This window comes from Cataglyphis hispanica, chromosome 4 (assembly GCF_021464435.1).
Source record: "Cataglyphis hispanica isolate Lineage 1 chromosome 4, ULB_Chis1_1.0, whole genome shotgun sequence".
NCBI lineage: Eukaryota > Metazoa > Arthropoda > Insecta > Hymenoptera > Formicidae > Cataglyphis > Cataglyphis hispanica.
Genome location: NC_065957.1, coordinates 11,702,131 through 11,725,299, shown reverse-complemented (window position 1 = coordinate 11,725,299; position 23,169 = coordinate 11,702,131). Strand labels below are relative to the sequence as shown.

General features: G+C 40.1%; 1 long non-coding RNA gene across 2 annotated transcripts in view; it reads left to right on the top strand.

Annotated features, from left to right (window-relative positions):
* LOC126848693 (uncharacterized) overlaps positions 1 to 23,169 on the top strand; it is a 201,388-nt gene that overhangs the window by 54,983 nt on the left and 123,236 nt on the right. For both annotated transcript variants that reach the window (XR_007687297.1, XR_007687298.1), the window contains exon 3: positions 15,453 to 15,564. This is a non-coding gene — a long non-coding RNA (uncharacterized LOC126848693). The remainder of the gene's footprint in view (positions 1 to 15,452; positions 15,565 to 23,169) is intronic.

The window sequence follows — 23,169 nt, the reverse complement described above, 5'->3', positions numbered from 1 at the left end:
GGAGAATCGCGCATATGTAGCGTTAAGTCGCAGTTTTTTTTTTCTTGCATTTTTTTCCTTTCTACCGAGTTCGCGTATCAATTCGTCTGTCAAATGTGACATTAATGATTGCGAGTCGTATAGTATGAACGCGATTGTAAACATCGTGTATGTTTATGTTTTGGTCAAAATATATTCAGCTTCCTGCTTTGTAGGGCGTATCTAATCCGTTTAATGATCATTTTCGTGAGTAAATTTCGCGAGCCGTAGTGCGCGTTTGTTCGCAGAATTTACAGAGCTATTACGAGTATTCGACTAACCTGCGATCATCTCGAGGCGATAGTGTAGTGTAGAGATTATATAGGGATGCGATGTAGAATGCCTTTATAGACATTTACATATGTATACTTAAATTTTATAATATACATTTTTTTTAGAATATTATCGTTCATTATTTTTGTAAAAACACAGATACAATTGATTGATTTCTTTATATGCGCGATATTAAATTATTTATCAATTTAATGTGTTTAAAATATTAATTATAATATATTTTTGCTGCCATATTTGTATTTAATATAAATATCAGAAAATAAATAATATACTTTTCAAAGTATATAATAATTTATATTTTAAACAGCGCATTATCTCCATTTAAAATTGTAATGTATATTATAAATGTTAATATTCTAATTTCTAGTCTATCTAATATGATATGTAGAGAAATATATATAAAACATTTTTTTTTTTTTACTGAACACATTTTTTTGGTATTCATTCATGTTTATTATTTTTAGGAAAAACTGTTAATATAACGTTGATTTTTATTCCTGCATGTGTGCGCAGTAAAATTTAAAATTTTTTGATATTTATCTGTTAATATTTCGCGCGTGATATGATTTCAATAATCCATTGAAATGACATCAAGTCTAAACAGTCGTTTTTGTGATATAAAATTCTACATGATGAAAAATCATGTGTAAATTCGTGCGACGAAAATTCCCGGTAAAATATTGGGGAATGTAACGCCAATGTTTGCGCACGCGAATTTTTAGGCGGTATATTCACGCATGATTTGTGCATGCCGTCGACGCGCCGTTTCTGCGTTGCATTATGGGATATCGCGAATGATCGCGTATTCTGGAATTCGCCGCGGCAAGGTAAAGCAGAGGACGCGCCAAGAGAGAGGGCAGATTTAATTTCGATTCGTGTTGCGAGGTTTATTTCGCGACCATATATACTGATGGACGCAATCGTAATTGCGCGTTAATAAATAATACACATGGTGACGCGGAAGCGTGCAGACGCGCGACTTTGACATCGCATGATTAAGTTCTAGAAATCTTTATAAAAGGACAATTGGAATGAATAATAGACCGTTGGTGTTGGAATATTATTCGGTATTAAATATAATTAATATCAAATTTTGATATTCAATCAGTGCTGCTTGACTAGCGATATTTTTTCATATTTAGCACTCGTCGATATGTCGAATAGAAAATATCAAAATATGTAATAAAGATTTTAATTTTTTTGTGCATGATTCTGAAATGTATTACAGAAAAATTCTTGAGAATTTTAAATCATCTTATTTTTGAATCATAATTTTGTTTATTTTACGATTGAAATAATTAAAGTTGACATTTTTGTGATCGTTTGATTCTTATGCTGTAAAGGAAATTAATATTACGAGAGAATAAAAAAAACTTTTTTCTTTACAATAATTAATTTGCACAAATCTTAGTTATAGTACATTTTGTAGCGGACAATCTGTCTCTTCATCACCACTATTTATGTCGAATCGTTACATCGATTCATATGGAATGAATAAAAGATGTCGGTACTTAATTAAATTCAACTCACTCCTCTCCGCGTGCAAAGATAGCGATGACGAAACGGCGAACCGAAGTCGCGTCAAGTACATACTTGAAATGGACGAACTGCGACGACTACCTTCGTCGCTGGTGGCGACGTGAAAAGCACCGTTGTTCCGACAACCACCGACGGGGTAATAAACCGCGTATAGGTGGAATTCATGACGGCGGGGAGGCGAAACGTCTTCGGGACGAAGACTCTCCGCCGTTGATGGTCGGCCCGTGTAAAGTCGTCGATATCCGGACCTGGTCTGGTTTGATGTTCTCGCATAAACCCGGCCACGGTCGTACCCGGCTCTGGTCTAACGGCAGACGCCAGAAGGAAGTGGGTGAAGGGGAAGGACCGGAAGACATCGATCTCTTTCCTACGGCCGCGCCTCGAAGGAAGAAGAAAACTTTGCGTTCTATCCTTCGCCCGTTTCGCGCGGTCTCCCCTGAATAATCTAGTCATTCGTAAATTTGAAAATGACTCGCGAGAGACATACGGTGGTTTCCGGAATGCGTCACACCACAAACTTCTCCGGAAAATGAAAAAGAAAAGAAAAAAAAAAGGAAAAAAAAAAAGAAACGTCGAGTCGAGGTCGAGTTAAGTGTGCACTTGAAACGAACGGAGCTCTCTTCTCTTTCTAGAGAGAGAATCATGCTTTTACGTCGGCTCATCAGTATGCGTGCGAATTGTCGGCGCTTATACCAGTCGTTATTTTACAAGCTCGAAAAAAAAGTTTTACCTTGTAAAGAAAGATGAATGAAGGGTATACTCGTTAACTTGATGTTCTAGTCGATACTTTAATTGTTATTGTTTTAAAGAGCTCTTTTTTCTCGAGAAATAGCACAATCGCAGTTGATGTAAAGTAAAAAGATTTAAAAGAGGCGAGAGACAGTGATGAGAGCTAATTGGGCGAATTCGAATGAATGAAAAGTCGCGTTTTTGTTAATTACAGATAATGTTTAGTGGAACAGCAGATGACGGGCCGGAATTGAAGTAGCATCTTATGGCTTCTTGGCGGGAGAAACGCGGAAGACGGCGATAGACGAGAAAAACAGGCGATAATCAGGAAAACCGGTCGGAGAGAAAGAAACGGGGAGGGAGAAGGGGAAGGAGAAAGAGAGGAGCGAGGGGAATGGGCGCGAGGGAGACTCGAAACGAGGTAAAAATTGATTCGGCAGGTGAAACCTCCGGCTCTGTTCTCTGTTGATTTAAGCAACGTACCGGCTGCCTCGTGCTCTATAATCATGGCGAGAGCAGTCCATTATTACTCCGCCGCCAGTGCCTATCTCAACTCGGTCCTTCTCCGCGTTCTCGTCCTCGCCATCGCTCCTCCATCCTCCGGCCTCACCGTTCGTCTTATTGTTTTCTCTTTCTCTTTCCTTTTTCCACAATCCCGCGCTCGTCCTGCTCCTCCACGCAACGTTCGTTCTTCGGCTCCACCTTCCTTCTTTCCTCGCCGGATAGTAACGAGGATAACGTCAGGATCGCCCCAAAAGACCGCAAATAATAAATACTTTTCTGCGCTCTCCGTAAGATTTCTCGGCCGACTTTACCGTGACATGGCTTTCCCAGAGAATCGTAAGTTTGAGGAAGCTATGGCATTACTCGCGTTTCACTGTTGCGGTAATCGTGTTGGCGCGCTGCGAACAGTCGCGCGGCTGTAATTGACCGTTGAAATTTCGCTCGTGGTGAATTCCACGAGGTAGACGTAGATGGATCGAAAATTAGTAAGTAATCACTGCCGAACCGCGATTACTACCGAGAAATCGCCCTGGATATTCTCTCTTTATCGATGCATGTGGTCGTTAAAAAGAAAAAAAAAAAAAATACGGTATGTTTCCTTCTACATTCTGTATACATGAGTGATCAATAAATATCGTGAAATAATTCTAAATTAATTCAACAATTATTTATTTCAATTATTGATGACGGTGATTTTTAGAAAATTAAGAGAGCTGTTGTGTGTGTCAATATTAGAAAATAAATTTATTTATATTGCAAAGTGTTGATGTTAGATCTAATATTTTAATAAATGAGTGTATATATATATATATATATATATATATATATATATATACAATAATATTTATATGCATCATAAGAAAAGAATCGATGCGTAGAATATTTATAAATTTGCATTATGGAAAGTAATCATCGATAGATGAGCGATCGACGTTGAAAATTTCAATCCAAAATGATAGAAAAGGACGTATTAGATTCCATTAGATTCCAGCAGATTCATTTCTCTTATCTCCGCTTTCCTCCGTTCCTTTCCTCCCCCGCACTCTATCCTCGCTCCTATAATTTCGATCCTCTCGGATTTCGGATCCAATTCGATCGGCTTTGGCGCGACTCTTCGGATATAGGCGAATGGAATTTTTCGACAGGGATTATTTTGCACTCGCGCTGTGTTTACGACGCGAGATAAAAGCGTAGGTCGATGCCGCGTGTAAAATGAAATGATCGACACGCCTATTTACATTATCCCGAACGACGGAAATACGTTGTTCGGGGACTAAATATCGCTCGTGTATCTCTGGCGTACACGCGCTTTTTCGTTTACATCATGTAATCTTTTACAACGCCTTTCTCTAGTTGTCAGACGGTTACGTCGGCGTCATTTTTTTTCTCTGTATCCCCTATGTCGCGCGCTATGTTTATTCAAATGAGAGGCTTGTAATTCGGCAATTCACCCGGCCGCGCAGCCCGATCGCATGACATTTCGTGTTATACGTCCAGACATTCCATCCTAGAATTATTCTCACTCATCAATATCCACATTCTATAATGTGTGCACGAAAAAATCATAAAGAAATGTCCTTTGACAATTCTTTGGAAATTTAATAAATTTTTAAATATTTTAAATTTGAAGCTGGCTTAACTTGATACTTTTATTACAGCTGAAAATTTCCGGCATTATAATAATAAGCAGATTTATCCTTTGGAAATGCTCAATGTTAAATTTTGATATTGAATGTTTTCAATTACAAGTTTCCTACGTTCATCACCTTCCTACGCTTTCGCTGTCATTGCCACCCGCGTCCAATCTCTCGCCTCCGTACCTACCTACCCGTGAATTTAGTACCCCATTTTCTCATCGTAGATGCGAATTTTTCTTTAACGAAAAACTCTCGGACGTTTCCCTCGGCATCTAAATTTTTAATTTCGCAGTCCCGCAGTACGCGATCCTTCCCGCGGGATTGATTTTCTCGGCGCCGACGACGACGACGACGGCGAGGACGAACGGCAGCTTTACAGCTTCGCGAATATAAATCGCGCTCTAGCTTTCGTTAAGTTCGTTTTCGGCCGACGATACGGATAAGCGCGTAACGATTTATTCCGCGGACGAAGAAGATCGCGATCTCGGCGCCGTTTGCGCTTATGCGGGCTAAATTGCGCCATGGCGTTACGGCGGCCAGTGAGTTATTGCACTATGAAGCGCAAAAATAAACGTCCCTTGGCTTAGTTACTTGCCAGCTGACTGTGCCAAGCGAAATATTCAAAGCAAACTGCCAAGGTATTTAGTATGTAGCGTATATTATTGCGCGCTAGGCTTTATTAAAATGTTGTTTTGCAAGGAAATTATTCCATTATGCTATAATATAAAATTCCAAGTCTAATATAAAATTGATTTAATGACATTTCAGTATGTATAAATATACTATGCATTACTATTCACACTTTATTAAATTTTAGATTATTTCTTTTGTTCATCTACATGTGCAGGATATTGTACAACTGAGATATTGCATACAAAATTTATCGTTTAGTTAAATTTTTTTCATTTTATTTTATTTTGATTTGACATTTTTTCACTCTCATCGTATCAAATAAATCTTTAATTTGACGAAGTATTTTAAAAAATTCGTGACACTTATCATTTTAATTTTTTGGGGTTTTTTTTTTTTAGTATTTTCTCGAGTATTTGCGCAAAGAACCAGAGCTTGTCGAATTAACAAATTTTTTAAGTACGTTTGGTTAGTGTATAAAATATTTAAATTTTGCCGTCGGTTTCGTGACTACCGTGGCACTCTCAAGCAAGAACTACAGCCGAAAGTAGGTCGAAGTAGACCGCAAAGTGAACGAGGTGGAAGTCTTAACAGAAACCGTCAAGATGATGTAGGGCTCCGACAAAGTTTGTCCTACCCATTTCGCTAAATTTCAGTTGCAACTGGCATTGATATTGTCAGCTGATGGATATTGCTTACATTAGGCAGCTCGCGTAACTTTGCGGATATAACGTCATGATCCACAACTTGTCTTGTTATTTAATATAATCACGAAATTAATAATGACGAACATAATCATATATATATATATATATATATATTTTTTTTACAAAAAAATTATCTTATCTTAAATGATATGCGCTGCTCTATTAATAAATAGATAATAGATTGTTTGATAAAAATTTAAAATCAATTATATTATATATTTTTTATGTTTTACACAGATTTATATTATACATTGTAATAATAAATAATTTTTTATTGTCAAACAATGTATAAAAATCAAATTTTATACACTGCATTTTTAATTTTATAAATGTTCAGAAATAATACCCGTTTTATGTAAAATATATACCGTAACGTAATTACTGAAATTTTAAAATTTTTCAAGTTCTGCCTATAATGATAATTAAAATTGAAATAATTACCAGCTGTTACGCCTTTTAAATTACGTTACTGTAGCGAGTAACGAATTCATTGGTAGTGATGAGGAGAAATTTCGCGATATAAAGTACGAAATTAGCACGTTATATCCGGGATAGCGTGGGATTGAGAAGATAACAATGAAAACGTGCGGAATTATTTGCCAATGTAAAAGTAATTATCGTCGGTTGCGACACACGTGCATACGGCATTGTCGCCAATCCGGTTTTTCGTAATCGCAGCACGCTTCCTCGTAAATTTATCGGCACTATACATCATCAGAAAATATCGCTCCCCTGTTACATAGTGTTCGGTGGGAGAGCGGATGCTTTTTTAAATTTTACGACGGGGTAAGATGGACACGCGTCGAGGGGTAAAGGAAATCAAGTGAGAAAATGTAGCGCGGCAAAAGTGTCCGAAAGGAAAAACAAAACCCGGTGAAAAGCTATCACTTTGTAATTACAGACGCGGAATCACATACCCCGCCCTCTATTTTCTGTGTGAATATTTTTTTTTATCATCTAATATTCGCATATATGGAGTCGCATGTTCGATGTTTCTAGTTTCTCGCGTCGTCGACATTTGCAATATAAAAGAACCGTATGTCATAAACACAAATGTGTGCAACATTAAGCACAATAATGATAATAATATTGCATCCAGGATAAAACTCATCTCTCTCGATTACTACCAAGTGGTATACCGAGTTTACTTTTTCATAATTTGAGTGGAACCAAATAAGAGTGGTTAAAAAGGAGGGTAATATTGAGGAAGGGATTGGCAAAAGAAATAGCATCCCATATAATGAAAAAAAGCCTCATACATAATAGGTTTTTTTTTTTTTTTAATTTATTAACAAATTATTAGGTTATAATTCATAACATCAGTTCTCATCTTAGCAATTTTGATCACATGCGGATTAACATATCTCGCATATGGAATTAAAATAATATACAAGTACGAATTATTAGACAGCTGAAAGTAGCCGGTATTATATCTTTCTTATACATATAGCTAGAATTATATGCTTCAAAACTGTTAATTTCAATTTTAATGATAATAACTTTTTTGGCAAATACAAAGATAATTTTCGCTTTATCATTATTTGCAATGATTAATAAATTTCATTTGAAAATGAAGAGCCAAGTGTGCTCTAGTGTGCAATTAAACATTAAGTTTGTTGTCTCTAAAATCTCTTAATTACAAATAAATTATATCTGTATAGATTTGTAATTCGAGATTTAATTACCAAAATGTTCCTAACGTTAAATATATTATAAATAAAAAATGACGAGTCACGGTTTTCTTTGAAAGAATCTGTTCCTGAGATATGTATCATCTGATGTTTTTAGAAGATGTAGTTTTTATACAAGTTGGCGAAATACAACTTCGGCCGACATTTATCAAAGTAAAACGGGTTTCGAAAATGATCGACGCGTATCGACGACATGAGGGGGAAGGGAGAAGAAGAGAAGGTGGAGCACGCCGTCGTCGAAGGAGACGTAAAGGAGACTAGCGGGTGGTAGGGTGGTGGGGAGAGGAAGATCTGGCAGATAGAAGGGGGATGCCACGAGGAAAGAGAGAAGGAGAGAGAGAGAGAGAGAGAGAGAGCAGTTTGGCCCTGTAATTACGGACAAACAGGGAGGAAGGAGGGAGGGTAGTGGGGACTGTAGGCGACGGGGTGGGACGCAGCGAGGGGAACCCTATAATCTTGGCGGGACCGCCCCTTGTTTGCTTGTATAATTACCCCCGTGGCCCTCCTTCGATGGGGCCCCGATGCCGGGGCCCGGGCCCCGGATCCAATCCATCGGCCCGTTCGTCATTTCGTTCGTTCCGTGCTCGACCATAATGCCGATATCATTACCTAATGCATCGCGCATGCATTCGTGCTGCATGTTGCTCGTGGCTGCTCCCTCGGCCTCACCATACTCTTTCCTCCTTTCTCATTCCTCTCCCCACTCCCTCTTTCCCCTCTCGCCCATCGCTCGCGCCAGGAGTAAGTCTTCCTTCCCGCGTCCCCCTCCTCGTATCCCCCTTGCGCTCCGCGTCTCTCTCAACGATTTCTCAGGATTGACGTAATTGGCTTATTTGCATTGTTCCGTCTGCCTCTCCCCTGTAATGCGCGCGATGGATCATTCACGAGCGAATCAAAGGGCCTGGGAGCAACAATGTTGCCCTCGCTGCAGACAGCATAGAAGAGCGCGGTCCGCGCGTCGCGCCGTCAGAGATGTGTATTCCGAACGTGCGATGGATGGAATTGAAATTCCTGAAAGCACGTGACGGGAGGATGTCTCTATCGAGTTACGTCCGCGATTTCTTTACATGGCTATGAGCGTGTCCGAGGGTCCACTTTGGCGAAAAAAATTGCAGTTTAAACGTTTCTCGCGAATCCACTTATGTCCAGGTATAAGTACAGAAATGGCTGTCCATTGTCTGCATTCGTCGCCGTGATAACTTAAATATATCAAGTGTTTGACGTTTCTAGGAAGTATATATATATATATATGCAGACGTGACATGGTCGAAGTAACAAGGATTACTTCGAGAATTACGTGCGGATGTCTATCGTTTTATCGCGCGCTCGGTGCAACGCCGAAATTGTGGGAGACCGTTTATCTCTCGGTCGTGAAATTTTTACGAGAACGTGTGTGTGTGTGTGTTCCCAGGCCACGATGTCTGTTTCCCCGCGAAAGTTTTGCCGGCGTAAATATTTCGCCAAGATGAAAATACGATGAGGTAATATTCTGGCTCGATGCGAGCGAGAAAGAGAAAGAAAGAGAGAGAGAGAGAGAGAGAGAGAGAGAAAGAATAATCGGGTTTGCATCGAGTAATTTTTTTAATCGTCAAAGTCCTCGTCCTCGAAGTAGGCGCATCCCGTTCAATGCCGCGATAATTTCAACGCAAGCTATCCCATCGAATTTATGGCTACGAGAGGCTAGCCAAGACGATATTAAAATAAACCATTACTCCGGGAATGAATATGAACGAACGACTAAATTATTTCTTAAAAGCCTTCTCTCCCGAAACCGACCGCGCACTGAGTCGATTACATTAAATCAAATTAAGGTTCTCCTGCATTTTCATCCACGTCCCCTCTCCACCCGCTCCCCTCTTCTGCTTCTCCTTACTTCTTCGGCAGCCAGCTCTACCTCGGAATCTTACCCCAGGCCTGTGTAACCCATTAGCAAAATAGGATAATATTTTGGTCCCCGTTTCGCCGATTCGCTGCCGAGCGTCCTTCGTTAAAAAACTGCTGTCCGATTATAAGTCCGGTGGTTAAAACGAGGAAATTATCGGTTCCTGCCAGTCCTGGCTTAATAAAAGCTGTTGAGAGCTGGGAACTGCCAGAAACTGGGGATGCGCAGAAAATACGCTTCACAGTTTGTGACAATTTAAATATTTTACAGGAGAAACCGTTGTTCTCCTCCCCAACTTGATTCATAACTTATTTAATTTCTGTGATAAATATAAATTTCGAGTTAGAACAAAGGGAAGAATTGCGACAAAATTCTTTGAGCCGCGAGCAAATAGATGATCTCTGTATGTGCTCTGAAGAAAGATTGTCTTATTGAAATAATTTTACAACAAATTATTCAAGGATAACCAAAGTAATTTTACCTATGATTTATTTAAATTTTAACCAGGCAAAGATAAATTTTACTTAACACGCTTACAATTCATTGACCCGTATGCGAGCGATTCCGATTCGGGGAGTCGCGCCTCTCTGTGAACATTCAAGTGGAATCAACACGTGTAGATGCGCGCAATGTTACGCGTTAAATTATCGAGGGGGAAGAATCGCGTTCGAAATTCTTGCCGCAAGACATCGAGTGCACCTCAAATTGCCGCCGGCGTTTCGCTAATTGGGCTGCGCGCTTCTCTAATTGAGAATCCGCGGAATTGCGGTCGCCCAGGGTTCCGCAAAATTCGACGTTCGTCGCGAACTGAGGCATCGAGACGCGTCGGCGCCGAGAATCCGCGTGATCGTTCACTATCGTAAGACATGCTCGACACTCCTAGAGGTTTTTTGTTTTCGCTCCTCTTTTCCGCTCTTCAAGAACGGACGGCTGTCCGTATAATAAGTACGGTCGCCCTTTTCGTTGATCGCTGAAAGCGACGTTGACACACTTTGGTGCTATACTTTAACGATACGGTGCTGATATGTCGCTCGGGGCTTTTAATTCACGGGGTGCGAACTGATGTCCGCGGGACATTCGCGAGGACACTCCGCGGAGATACGCCGTTCCCTTTTTCCAGTGCTGCCCGTGGTATGCTTTTGATGTTGAAACACACCCCGTACCTCCGAAGACTTCCCTGTTTTATGTCTTCTCACGGCGGAGATGTCAGCGGTGAGCTTCGCTTCTCGGCTCGAAAAGCCTCCGGTCTTTGATGCCAGTTGCGAACGCGCAATTCAGACTTGCTGATTTTTAAAAGAGCGAATGTAAAAAAATCCTTGGCTAATATAAGTCTCTTTATTCATTTTTCCAATTACTTTATCGGACAAATTTGTTTATTCATTTTCAATATGTTTGATATGGATATTGATTCAATAAAATGCTTTACTCGTATAATACATATAAAATTTATTTTACTATTTTCGCGCGTACAGATTATTAAAAGCGCAATTAACAGATTACATAAATTTTTTTGTTTTCCAACAAAATTATTATTATTGTAAATAATTATTTTTCAGAATGCCATCTCGCTTCGCGAAAGAGAGAAATGGAAAAAAAAAATGATAAAAAAATTCCTGAAAATTTTTTTATTTATACAACTTATTATATACCTGAAAGGTGAACTTCGTTAGCTGTTTCTCGATAAAAAAATATTTAATCAAGAAATTATAATTTATAAAATTCTTTTCGATGACTTGAACAATTTTTCCTTTATAAAGATTGCATAAATCGTATAAATATATTAATGCGACGTCTAATCTATCTATTTAAATCTAGACCATCTGTAATTGTATAGAAATAAAAAAATCCATGAGAAACATCAAGTATATCGTGAGTCAGATGCAGCCAATCGTCAGATGAATTTTTAGCCGTTAAAGCGAATACTTTTCTGATCCGACATGATTATAGCGATGAATTGTACAACTTTTAAGGGGATCCGGAAAACACCCTCTTCGCGCACGCATAACAATTACACAGAGGAAGGCTTTATTTATGATACGTCTCGATCTCCCTCGCAATTACCCTAGCGTAGAGAGATGATTGTGCAATCGTTTGGAAAATGCGAGCGAATCTATACTGTCGTCCATTTATCACGTGTCGTGATGCCGCCGTTCCATATCCTTGAATCGCGCTGCTGGCGGAAAGATCGATAGGTTCCTCGCGACTAGTCCGAGAGCGCTCCGTCTCCGAGAAGGAAAAAAAGAAGAATGAATTTTTAAAGAATAACAAATATACGTAAAATGTGTTCGTATTAGTCGTGTCAAAGTTGACGCAAGACCCAAGTAGAACGTTTTCTCCACTTCTCAGAAGGAGGCCTCCTTAATCTCTTGGATTATCTCCGTGCGTCAGTTGCTCCGAAGCGCGTATTCGCGGCGCTCTTCTCTTCACTCTTGCGTCTCTACGGCATAAATTACTACTCTTTAATCCAGCAGCAAGAACGCGTTAAACCGTAAAAAATCATTCCGCCGATGCGCACTTCTTGAGATCCGAGATTAGCATGGCGACGTTGTTCTTCGTTTCCCAGCGTATTTTCTCGGGTTCGTCGGACATCACGATAAAGCGTTCCCGACGTGCGGCAGCTTTGTTTTGTTCGAGTTTGACAAATCGAGGAGCAAACACGACTATTTTTTTTACCGAGTGTGAGCGGAGAAAAAAAATAGATATTTGTATAGAAATAGAAACTCGCACATCCTCGACAAGTTCTTGTTCCGATTGGGATACGGGATTTATAAAAAAAAAAAAAAAAGAAAAAAAAAATATTCCCTTTTCTCTAATATTCTCCCTTGTAATTTTAGCTCTTGTGTGTCCTGCGCAAGTCTGGTGGAAATGCACACACAATCTACCCCATTATATTTAGTGAACCGGAAGTCATAAAGCGTGCTGCTGTTTCGTTGAGAGAGATTATTTTAATCTTCTTAAATCGCACGCGCTAGCTGAAACATTTAGAAGCTGATTCACTGCTTCCCATGTTTAAGTGATGTTCAATGTAACTCTCATCCATGCTTCTCGTTGTATCGGAAAACAAAACGATACAAGTAGAGAACGTTATTGTCGTAACTTTTAATTAAAGGATTATTAAACTAGTTTCATCAACACACTTGATCGATAATTTTTTATGCAATGTACTTGTATATTTCTTGATAACACAAATTTTTGTGAAATAACTTTATTAATAAAATGTAATATTTTTATTCATCTCAATATACATGCTTCAGCTCTGAAAAGAGAGAAACGATATTCAAATTTCTTCTTATATTCGGCATCATTCAAGAGGTAATTAACGTCTGCGATGCTATTGATTTAACGCGTGTGCCTGGTCAAATATGTACACAACCGAGAGTCAAGCGACATAAAACGACCTAATCGATACATGAAAGCGCTTCCAAGAAAGACGATCGTCTCTTTTCCACGCTTTTTAATCCACGTTATAGTACACGAAGAGAAGCCGGACGCGCAGGAAATGAAGAGACACGGAAAAAGAAACGGCGAAAAGCGAAGGGAAGAATTACTACTCCTCTCCTCTTCCCCTTCGCCATCTCCACTATCGCGTCTGCTGGGATATCCGTGGGGATTAGTGTGGCGACGTTGTTCTACGTTCGGGACATGTTTGGACGACGGGGGGGGGTGGTATGGGGGAAGGGGGAAGGGAGGGAGAGAGAATGCGTGGGCGTATGGGCGAAAAGCCAGCGCCAGACAGCCACTTCGTTTTCTCTCCCGATGCCACCAGACAAATCGGAGTGTGTATATGCGCGATCGTCGGTCGTCGTTCCCGTTCCTCTCGCACGCACGCACGCACGCACGCACGCACGCACGCACGCATACACGCTCACGTATTCGCACGCGTGGCCGTTGTCGCCACCAACACGGGCGGCCCGGTCGCATTCGGGGGATATGTAAGATTCCTGCCGCCCACGTCACGACAAATTGTTGCTCAGCTGATCGACCGACCCACCGCCGCTCGGTGAAACTTTAAATCTTCCTCCTCTCCTTCTCTCTCTCTCTCTCTCTCTCTCTTCGTTTCCCTCTTTCTTCTCCTCTCTTCTTTTTTCTCCTCTCTTTCTTCTCCGTTTTTGTCGAACGAGCCGATACACATTCGTACCCAGCCGTCGTAAAAAGAGAGAGAAAGGGAGAAAGAGGGCTGTGCGCGAATGATTCATACTTTTATGCGGCGGATGTAATGACAGTCCCGGTGGCAAATTGCCGGGACCCGGCAGCACTCCTCGTCAGAATGATTTATCAAGCATCGCGTAACCACCCGAGCGCCACGATCCTTCGCAAAGTTATGATTAGTACGCGCATAATGACAGCCGAATTAATGAATCTCGACGAGAAAGGGCGCGATCTGCTCTCGATGCTGGAGAGGAGGATCGTGTCGTCGCTCGTTGACCCGCGCTCCTTTCTCCGCGCAACGACTAGGTTGACCGATTTCCGTGAGAGACGACGACTGATTCGAGTCGACACTCGCCATCGACGCGCGTCGACATCGATCGTGAAATCTCTGTTAGCGAGAATCCCATCCGACGGAAGAGCGGAAGTAAGAGGGTTCCGCACGGCCGCTGCCGTTTTCGCTCTCTCCATCCCGTCTCACTTATCTATCCGCGTTGCTGTTCCGGTTTCTGCGATGTCGAGCCGAGTCGAATGCGCTCTCTTTTCCGCGCTTTGCTTTTCAACCAGGAAGCAAGCAATCACCGAATGAGACGCGACCGGATCTGACGAGCGGTTTCGATTCATAAAGGATAGTCGATACGAATAGAACATCGCGGGCGTAAACGCGCAAAAACGTCTTTTGAAGTTTCTTCGGCGGCAACCATTCGTTGATTTAATGGGTGCACGCGGTTTAAATGCCACATCAAACCTTCTTGCTTCCGCTTTCTCTCCCGCGTTCCTCCCGCGTCCCTATCGTCGCAAACTTCGAATCGGAGTTCATCCCACAAATGACCTCTATGCGCTATCGCTCTGCCACTCGGTCCTCGTAAGGGCTCGTTCCTCTCTCGAAAACCACGTCAAAGTTTTAAGTGAGGCGCCGAGATCGAGATATCGTTGCTGCGGCAGATGTCTTTCTTTCTCTCTCTTTCTCTCTGTGGTTCTTGTGCCACTGCATTGCACAATTGTTATCTCCATTAGTCGAATCATGAGTTACGAGATCGTAAATTCTTTTATCAAGAAGCTTCTCCAATCTGTGACTATTGAAGCTAGTTGCTGCAGCTTCCGATGGCAAACGATTAGTCGTGAAAAATGTCTTTATTATTAGGAGTTTAATTAAGAGTTGAAAAATACAGTTCGAAAAAATTTCTTTCTGTAATTTTGTAAATATAATCCCATAATAGTATATTCATCTTGACGAATACATATGTAGAACGAGAAAAATATAAATAATAAAAATGTAAAGTCATCTCCGTTTTGAAACATTAAAAGCAATAGGAATGTTGGCGTAATAACTGCACATTTTTAATTAATTTTAAAACAAATTTTCGTTTAGAACTAATGAATGCAAACAAATGAATGTGAAACATGGGGGAGCTCAAAAGAAATTGCATAAAACTGGCGCAAGCAGAAAAAAAAATGAAAAATAACATAATTTTATGCACTTAATAACTTTTTTAGCACATATATTTGTTTATCGCACAAATACGAAAACATAGTGGCAACAGTATTTTTATGTAAAAAAAACAATTTGGGCAAAAGCAGTTAAAATTGCTTATGAAATTGTGAATTTATCGGATTTTTAGGCAAATTTATATTTTATTACACTCTGACTCTTTCGTTAATTTTCGTGTTTCAGAAGCTGTATGTATATTTCCTCATTATTTCGTGTGACGCCGCTTGGAGGTGCACAATTATCGATTAACGAGATACACCTATGTGCGAGAGACATACGCTACGTTTGTGAAACAGTAAGTTATATACGTTTACAACAAAATACGCTCATTTGAAATATTTTTCTCATTTTAACGCGAAGCTATCTAAGCGTGCATTCAACTATGATGTGGAAACGCGTTATCGTGGCCTCTGTGAAAACACAGAACGGCAATTACAATTAAGCCGAGATCGCTTGATAAGCCTTCCGTGAATGCGTGACGCGCTCGATATAGCTGTTGACATTTTTCCGTACACACGGACATGAGCGATGCGAGCGGATGAGATACGAGGACGCACAGGGTCGTAAGAGGCTCCGGGATGTGCTTTCCATAAGTTCGTGCGGAGGGAGGCTTTTTTTTTTTTGCGCCGAATGAAATAAGCCCGGATAAAGCCGGCATCTAATTAGCAAAGTGAGTTCATTTAATATCGTAACGATTGAAGGTTCAGCTTCGCTCGCGCGTCCGCAAAAATTGCACATCCGAAAAGGGAAATAAATGTCAACCGTTATATGACAGGCGTGTTAGCCGAGCATCCCCCATTGTACGTTTTAAATCGCGCCGCTCTATCGGCGATCGCCGATCGAATTCGGCCGCTCGATAATTTTTCATCAAACAATGGACACATCTCGGGCGCAAGCCCGAGGCTCAAACATATACGTCACGAGCCTCAACGAAGTGAAAACATAATTTATCGGCGATTGTGTATAACTCATGAATTTATTCAACGCGATGTCGCGCGACGTTTCGGTAGGTTAGCAATTCCGATAAAACGTATCCTCCTCCCCTTCCCCCCTTCTCCCCGTATCTCATTTTGATCGAATTATCTTCTCCGTATTGAATGAAACGCGACGATACATCAAGCGCGCGGAGCCATTCGGCGACGAAGGTACTGATATTTCCAATTTAAAACGGTCTCACTCTCGTGCAGAAATCACCCCCGATCGTACAAACGAGTCTGAATCTTTCGAGCCTCGAGCGAAAAATTTGGCGCACGATTAATATCAATTAATGTAATATATTTGTTTTGAATGTCGATAGATAATTCGAGGATAAGTTTTTCCACAAATTTCGCGGCACTTCTTTAGCGACAATTTCCTGACTTGTTGACTAATTGTGGAGATATTTTTTACTAAGGACAAAGCTATTTTTTGTTATCTCTCTTGCTAATCTTTCAGAAGTATATATGAATAACGCGGTTATTTTTTTGTGTGGGAGAAAAAATTTACCTTGAAATTATTAAAATTAAAAAGATCCATTCCTAAAATATTTTCCGATAAACTTCCTGAAATATTCTATATCGAATTCGTAAAACAAATTATTGCACAATAAAATATCAGTTTTCGTGACGGATAAACGTGTTCAGAAACGAAAGAAATAACGGAGCGGTCCAGGAGAGAGCTGATGCTGGGTGTATCGCGGATCGCATCGCTTTTGCGCTATAGTTACCCCGATTACATAAGAAGAATCTTGCACAAACGTCCGATGTTTTAAACTCTCTCTCTCTCTCTCTCTCTCTCTCTCTCTCTCTCTCTCTTTCGCTTATTGTTGAACGCGCGAGAAAGTTGAGATCCATTTACACAGGTCGGAGGTCAAGGATGTAACATATCTCTCTCTCTCTCTCTCGTTCCAAACTATAACTGTCACATCGCGGAGAACAATGCAAACAGATACCTTGCTCTGTAACTCTTCCGGTGAAATGATGTCGAGGCGCGTCGACGTTGAACCAACAAACCGATAAAGACTCAATATAAGTATTCATCGCTTATGACCGCTTAGAAAGTAAATTTTGTTCCGGTCGTAATCATTATGCCCGAGAAGTTGAACGCCGTGGTCCCGCGGTCAAAGGTTCCCCGTATTTTCGTGTACGCCCGTCGACTCCCCCCCCCCTCCCCTCCCTTTCCGTTGAGCCCACGCTGCTCCCGCTCGTTCCAATCAAAGACACGTCAAGAATCTTAACAAAGGATGAGCATAATTCACCGCGCATATTGGTAGCCCGATCTTTGAGCTCGAGAGAAGAAACGAGAGAAAAAGAAAAAGCGAGAGGGAATGAAAAAAGAATGAGAAGAGAAAAGTGAGAAGAGAGAGAGAGAGAGAGAGAGAGAGAGAGAGAGAGAGAGAGAGAGAGCAACACAAGATAACAAACTCGGAGAGCTCGGGCAGGTTCGCCAAACTCGTGAAATATGCTCTCATATATCAATGGCACGCATATCAATTGCCACTACTGCCAACTGCCATGACTGTAAAGCCAAACCCAACTACGTCAATGATGGCAAACGCCATGGAATCGAACGTTGGAGGGACGGGGGTGCCGGATCTACCTGCTGGCACAAGGGCCTGTTACCCGCGATCGGCCTTTATTAGCCATAAATTTGATATGATATGTGCAAAATATGATAATGACTATCAACTTTGCAAAATTGTCGAAAGTCTACTTCCACGGTTTTTTTTTTTTTTTTTTCTTTTCGTTTGTGTATTCTAATATACAAATATATATATACTCTCTTCCAAAAGATGAACCGCAGATTTTGATATAAAGATATTATGTAATAAACATTAAATGATTTTATACACATACGCGAATTTAAATAATATTTGCTAATAATGTAATAAAATAATATATAATATGAAAAGATCATATGTTACACAGGCTATTCTTGAAAATCTTATGATAATTTTAAATATAATAAAATTAGGAATATTATTGAACCATTTTTTTTTTTTTTTTAAGAAACGCTTGTGCTTGACGATATTTTTTGCGTTGCTCGCGAATGTAAAAAAACGGATTAGATATACTAAAGTGGGATTGTTATAAATCATCTTCTACTCAAAGCACTTCTATTCTAATTCTCTTTCCCCTACTCCATATTTTCGCAGAGGCGTTGAGTAAATTTAGCAACGCGTCGCGACGTCGTACTCTCCGATTCGCGCGGATTCTTCGAACGCATATGTCGTTTGCCGCATAAATTACGGCTCCTTAACCTTTTCGGCACCGCCAATAATACTCGTATGCGTTTTAGGATTTGGATTTCAAAAGACTAAAATAAATACATTTTAATTTTCTTGTTACTTGTCTACTTAAACTTATTGCAAAGGGAAATCGCTCTCAATAAACCGACCTGCAATTGATGGTCAACTTTTGAGTGCTTATTTAATTAGCATCAACACGGTCTGCGGATGGAAACGGTTCTTTGTAAGACTCAAAATAAATTTACGTGTCTTGGAGCGGAAAAAAACGGAAAAGTCAAAGTAAACAGCAAATGTAAAAACGAAATATATGTATAATTTTCTTAAAATATTCCAATTTTCTTTTATACAATACGAATTCTTGGATCAACAAGATTGACATTTCGATGAAAGAGAGGAATAATTTTTATCCAAACAAAAAAACAAATTTTTATCCTAACAAAAAATGTTGAAATGGCGATAATGCAACACTTACTGTTTTAATTGTAATTAATTGGATATTGTTTTAGTGATCGTGCAAATTATTTTTAAAATCACAAATAAATATGTAATAAATTTTTATATACATTTAATTTATTTTTAGATTTTAATGTAATTTTAATTTGAGTTTTAAAGGCGAATATATTAGAAAAACGCATCAGAAATATCGTTTAATCAAATTTCTGCTTTAATAAGATTGATTTTAAATTGATGAAAGAATTCGTAAATAAAAGGAAAAATATTTTCGTGCTTCTAACTTCTGGGGTGTCCTATTATCGTATTTTTATGCAGAAAAAGGATAAAAAGTAAGAAAAGAAGTGGAATGATTTCTTCTACTCGCAATTGATAAATTGTAGCATATTTTATGATATCATAAAAAACGTATAATCATAATTGTGGCAATCAATTATTGCGGGGGAATTTATTGATGAATATTCTTGCTCGTATATATTTTTTTAATTTTTAATTTGTTAAGCATTTATTGTTTTCCCTTGTCAATCAAAATATGAGATAATTTAATTTTTTTATGCAATTTACAGCATAAAAATAAACATTCTCAGTAATTAATGAATCAATATTCATGTCCAAAATATTTTTCCTAGTCAAAATTTTATTTATATTACAAATATACATTATCCAAATTATTTGGATACATTCTGACAGAAATGCGAGCCGTAAAATTTTCACAAATAATTTATTTTTCATTTAGAGTAAAGAATTGTTTTAACGACGAAAGAGTTAAGAACCAAGTATCAACGACGAATGCTACAACGCACAGCAATACGAAATATTACAGCATTATCGATGTTTGCTTCGAAGACTCGCACGCGATTCGTCCTTCGCAAAATAATCTGCGCGACTTGACGATACTTCCTCTTTCGTACGGGCCCCTTGGGGATCGTGCCGAGGGAAAGCGAGGAGAGCGAGATGCACGCGAGAACAGCCCTACCCTCTCTCTCCCCTCTTTCTCCCGTGCTAGGCCCAAGACGAAGCTAATGTTATTTTTTTTTACTAAAAGGGAGTTGGCAGCCAGTTTGCTTTGCTCGCCTGCCTCGACGACCCTCCGCCCGTAGTGGGCGGAGGTTCGACTGTGCAAAATGACTTAATGAACGGTATCTTCCACTCGGCCTCTCTAATCATTCCGGGCACTTACTTCTTGCCGTCAGCCATTTACTTTCGCAACTAGCGCTTCTTGCCGCGCCCTCCCACCGTCTGCCGGTCCTTTTTTTTTCTCCCCCTCCGGTCCGCTCTCCGACGAGATTCGATAATTACGGGAAAATCCGGCGGGAGAACCACCTACGTGGAGAGAGAGAGATCTCTCCGCTGCAGAGATCGCGTGCGCAGCTGCCTTTTTCCAGCTCGATCCCGGCCCCGCGCGCGCCTCTTTCGATAGGGTTGATCTCAGAGAGGATCTCCACTCTGCTATGCGCCATCGACTGGCGATCGGTTTTAAAAGACGACGATTTGCATATCCGCGCGCGTGTTCGATTTGGCTCCGGGCCGATACTTCCTTTTACTTACAATCAGTCGAAGAGAGAAGCTCTGACAGAGCGTTATTTAAAAAGTTGCTATATCGTTTTGATGTTACTTTATCTTCCGTGACGTAATCTCGGAATCCTGGAGTACATGGTCCTTTAGAATCTTCCTTAAATCATCATACAATAATACTATTAATAGTGAAAATAAAATTATCTCCAGAAAAACATTCCTTTTTTTTTTGCTTATACATATTTTTATATGTGCAGTAATTATTTAATACATAAAAGGGAGAGTGTTATTAAATAAAGGGCCAAATAGTAGCGATGGTTAGATGCAATAAATTTTCTTCTAATTGGCTATCTTCTATATTCTTCTCCTCCCATTATCTTTCGGTACCCTTCAATTATGTGCAGAATATAGCGATCGATTTCTACCTAATGCTCTTCTCGGAAAGGAAGAAGTTATGAAAACAGTTATGCTATTGTATTTTATCTCGTCGATTACAATACTTCCATAAATATGATAGGAAATAATATCTAAGATATATCTTACTGTAGAAGATCATTTTTATTATTTCATGCCATTTCATTTCATTATTTCTTATCTTATCGACAATCTCGATAAATCCGATCAACTCGAATAAATACGAAAGAAAGAATAAGCCTAATGTTTAATATTTCGCTTCTCGGTCCAATCTCTGTCCATTTCAATAACTTTAATTAATTCTATCTCTCTTACTATCTATTCTCGATAAAAGATGCAGATAAAACTATAATATTAAACATGCTACGAGCGTTCTTATCAACAACTCCGACAATTGTTGATGCCAAACTCGAATTAACATAAGAAGAAATAGGTTCGTATGTTATTAACGCGACTCACACCTCGAGAACTAAAGGGCTAAATTACGAGCATCCGACGAGCATATCATCTCTCTCTCTCTCTCTCTCTCTCGCGCATATAAAAACTGATTGGTGCGAGGAACGGGCGAGCTTTCGCCTGCTGACTGGTGTGGCTGCCTCGTTACTGCGAAGCAACGACTCGTAGCGCAGGATACAGTTGCAAATTGAAACTCGGCCGCTAGAGAGAGAGAGAGAGAGAGAGAGAGAGAGAGAGAGAGAGAATGAGAGAGAGAGAGAGAGAGAGAGAGAGAGTGCTGTCCGGCGACCCTCCCGACGGGTCGGGAGGCAGGAAAAAAAATGCAGAGGGACAATCGTCGGCCTCGGACAGACTCATAACTTATAAATTAGATTCATGTCGTCGGCGGGAAGAGAGAGTGCGCGCGCGCGCGCTTGTGTGCGACGTGTCGACGTATAGCCTGAGGTCCACTCGCGAGCCTCACAAATATATATTATGACGCCGCAATCCGCATTCTTCGCAATAGCACCTCTTCATGCGCTCTCTCTCTCTCTCTCTCTCTTTCTTCGCAAAAGCGTGGGTGCGCACACATCTGCTAGTCTCCTTCTCTCTCTCTCTCTCTCTCTCTCTCTCTCTCTCTCTCTCGCTCGTGTATAGTAGGTGGCTGTAAACGCAAGGAAAGGGGAAAGGGAGGTATTAATATTGCATTCGGGACCATCTGGCGACACGGCGGGTTATTAAAATGTAAACTTCATTATCATTCCCCGCTGTAATTACATTTTTTTCACCTTCACCCGCCTTCGCGAGCACCCATCCTTCCGCGCTCCATCGCGTCTCTCGACGCGGGAGTAATGTATCAGCGGGATCTCATTTCGATGGAAAAAAGACAAGGACGGGATCGAAAGAGATAGAGATAGAAGGGAGAGAGAGAGAGAGATGAAAGAATCGCTTCTCTGAACGGGGGCGTCCGTTTCTCTTGAATTCCGAATCTCCCGTTTCGATTTCGACGTTTCGATTTTGCCTGGCCAGCGTTCGCGCGAGGGCTGATTTCTTGAGAGCTTCCGGTCCCGGTTCTCCCTTGTGCCTCTCCCGCATTTGCTTTGGGATTCGATGGAGAGTTTTCAAATTATCCAGTCGACGTAATTCGCCGGATTCGTTGTCGAGTGGGCGTTGTCGAGAGGTTGCACGATATCGCTGATTAAATTGCAGGCATCGGGTATACGTGTTCGAATTGCCGTTTCACGTCTGCTGTTCTTTTTCCTGCGCTTTTGCTTTTGAGAAAGATTGAAAATCTTCTTATGTATACGCATAATGGGTGCGTATTAGAAGATGCTCTTAATTATTGAGAGTAGGATTCGACAATCGACTTTTTCGCCGAATGTTCTAAAAGATTTGACTGTGGAATATTTTTCAGCCGAAGAGAGTTAAATTCCAGAAATTTATAAGCTTATCTAATATTTAACAAAAATTAAAAAGTCGGGAAAAAAAGATTATATTTAATTAAATATTGCATATTAATTAAGAATTGACTTTAAAGCCATCAAGAAAAGAATGTGATATTTAATGTAACTATGCAAAAGTTGGCTCAAATTCACTCTTCCAAATTACTTTTGTCGTTTTTTTTTTTTTTTTATACATGAGAAACAAGTAACATTTCTCTTTTCTGGAAAATTTGTATTCAAAAATAGCCATTACGTAATTGCATCATTAGGAAATTTTGATTCGCATTTGCACTTGAAAGATTAGACGAATTGGATGCTCGGAGCGTCCTGCTTTGCGTCTTTTACCTGCTAAACGTGTAAAAGGACATCGTGCTATAAATAGAATTCTAGTGCCCTTGACGAGCGATAATTGCGCTTC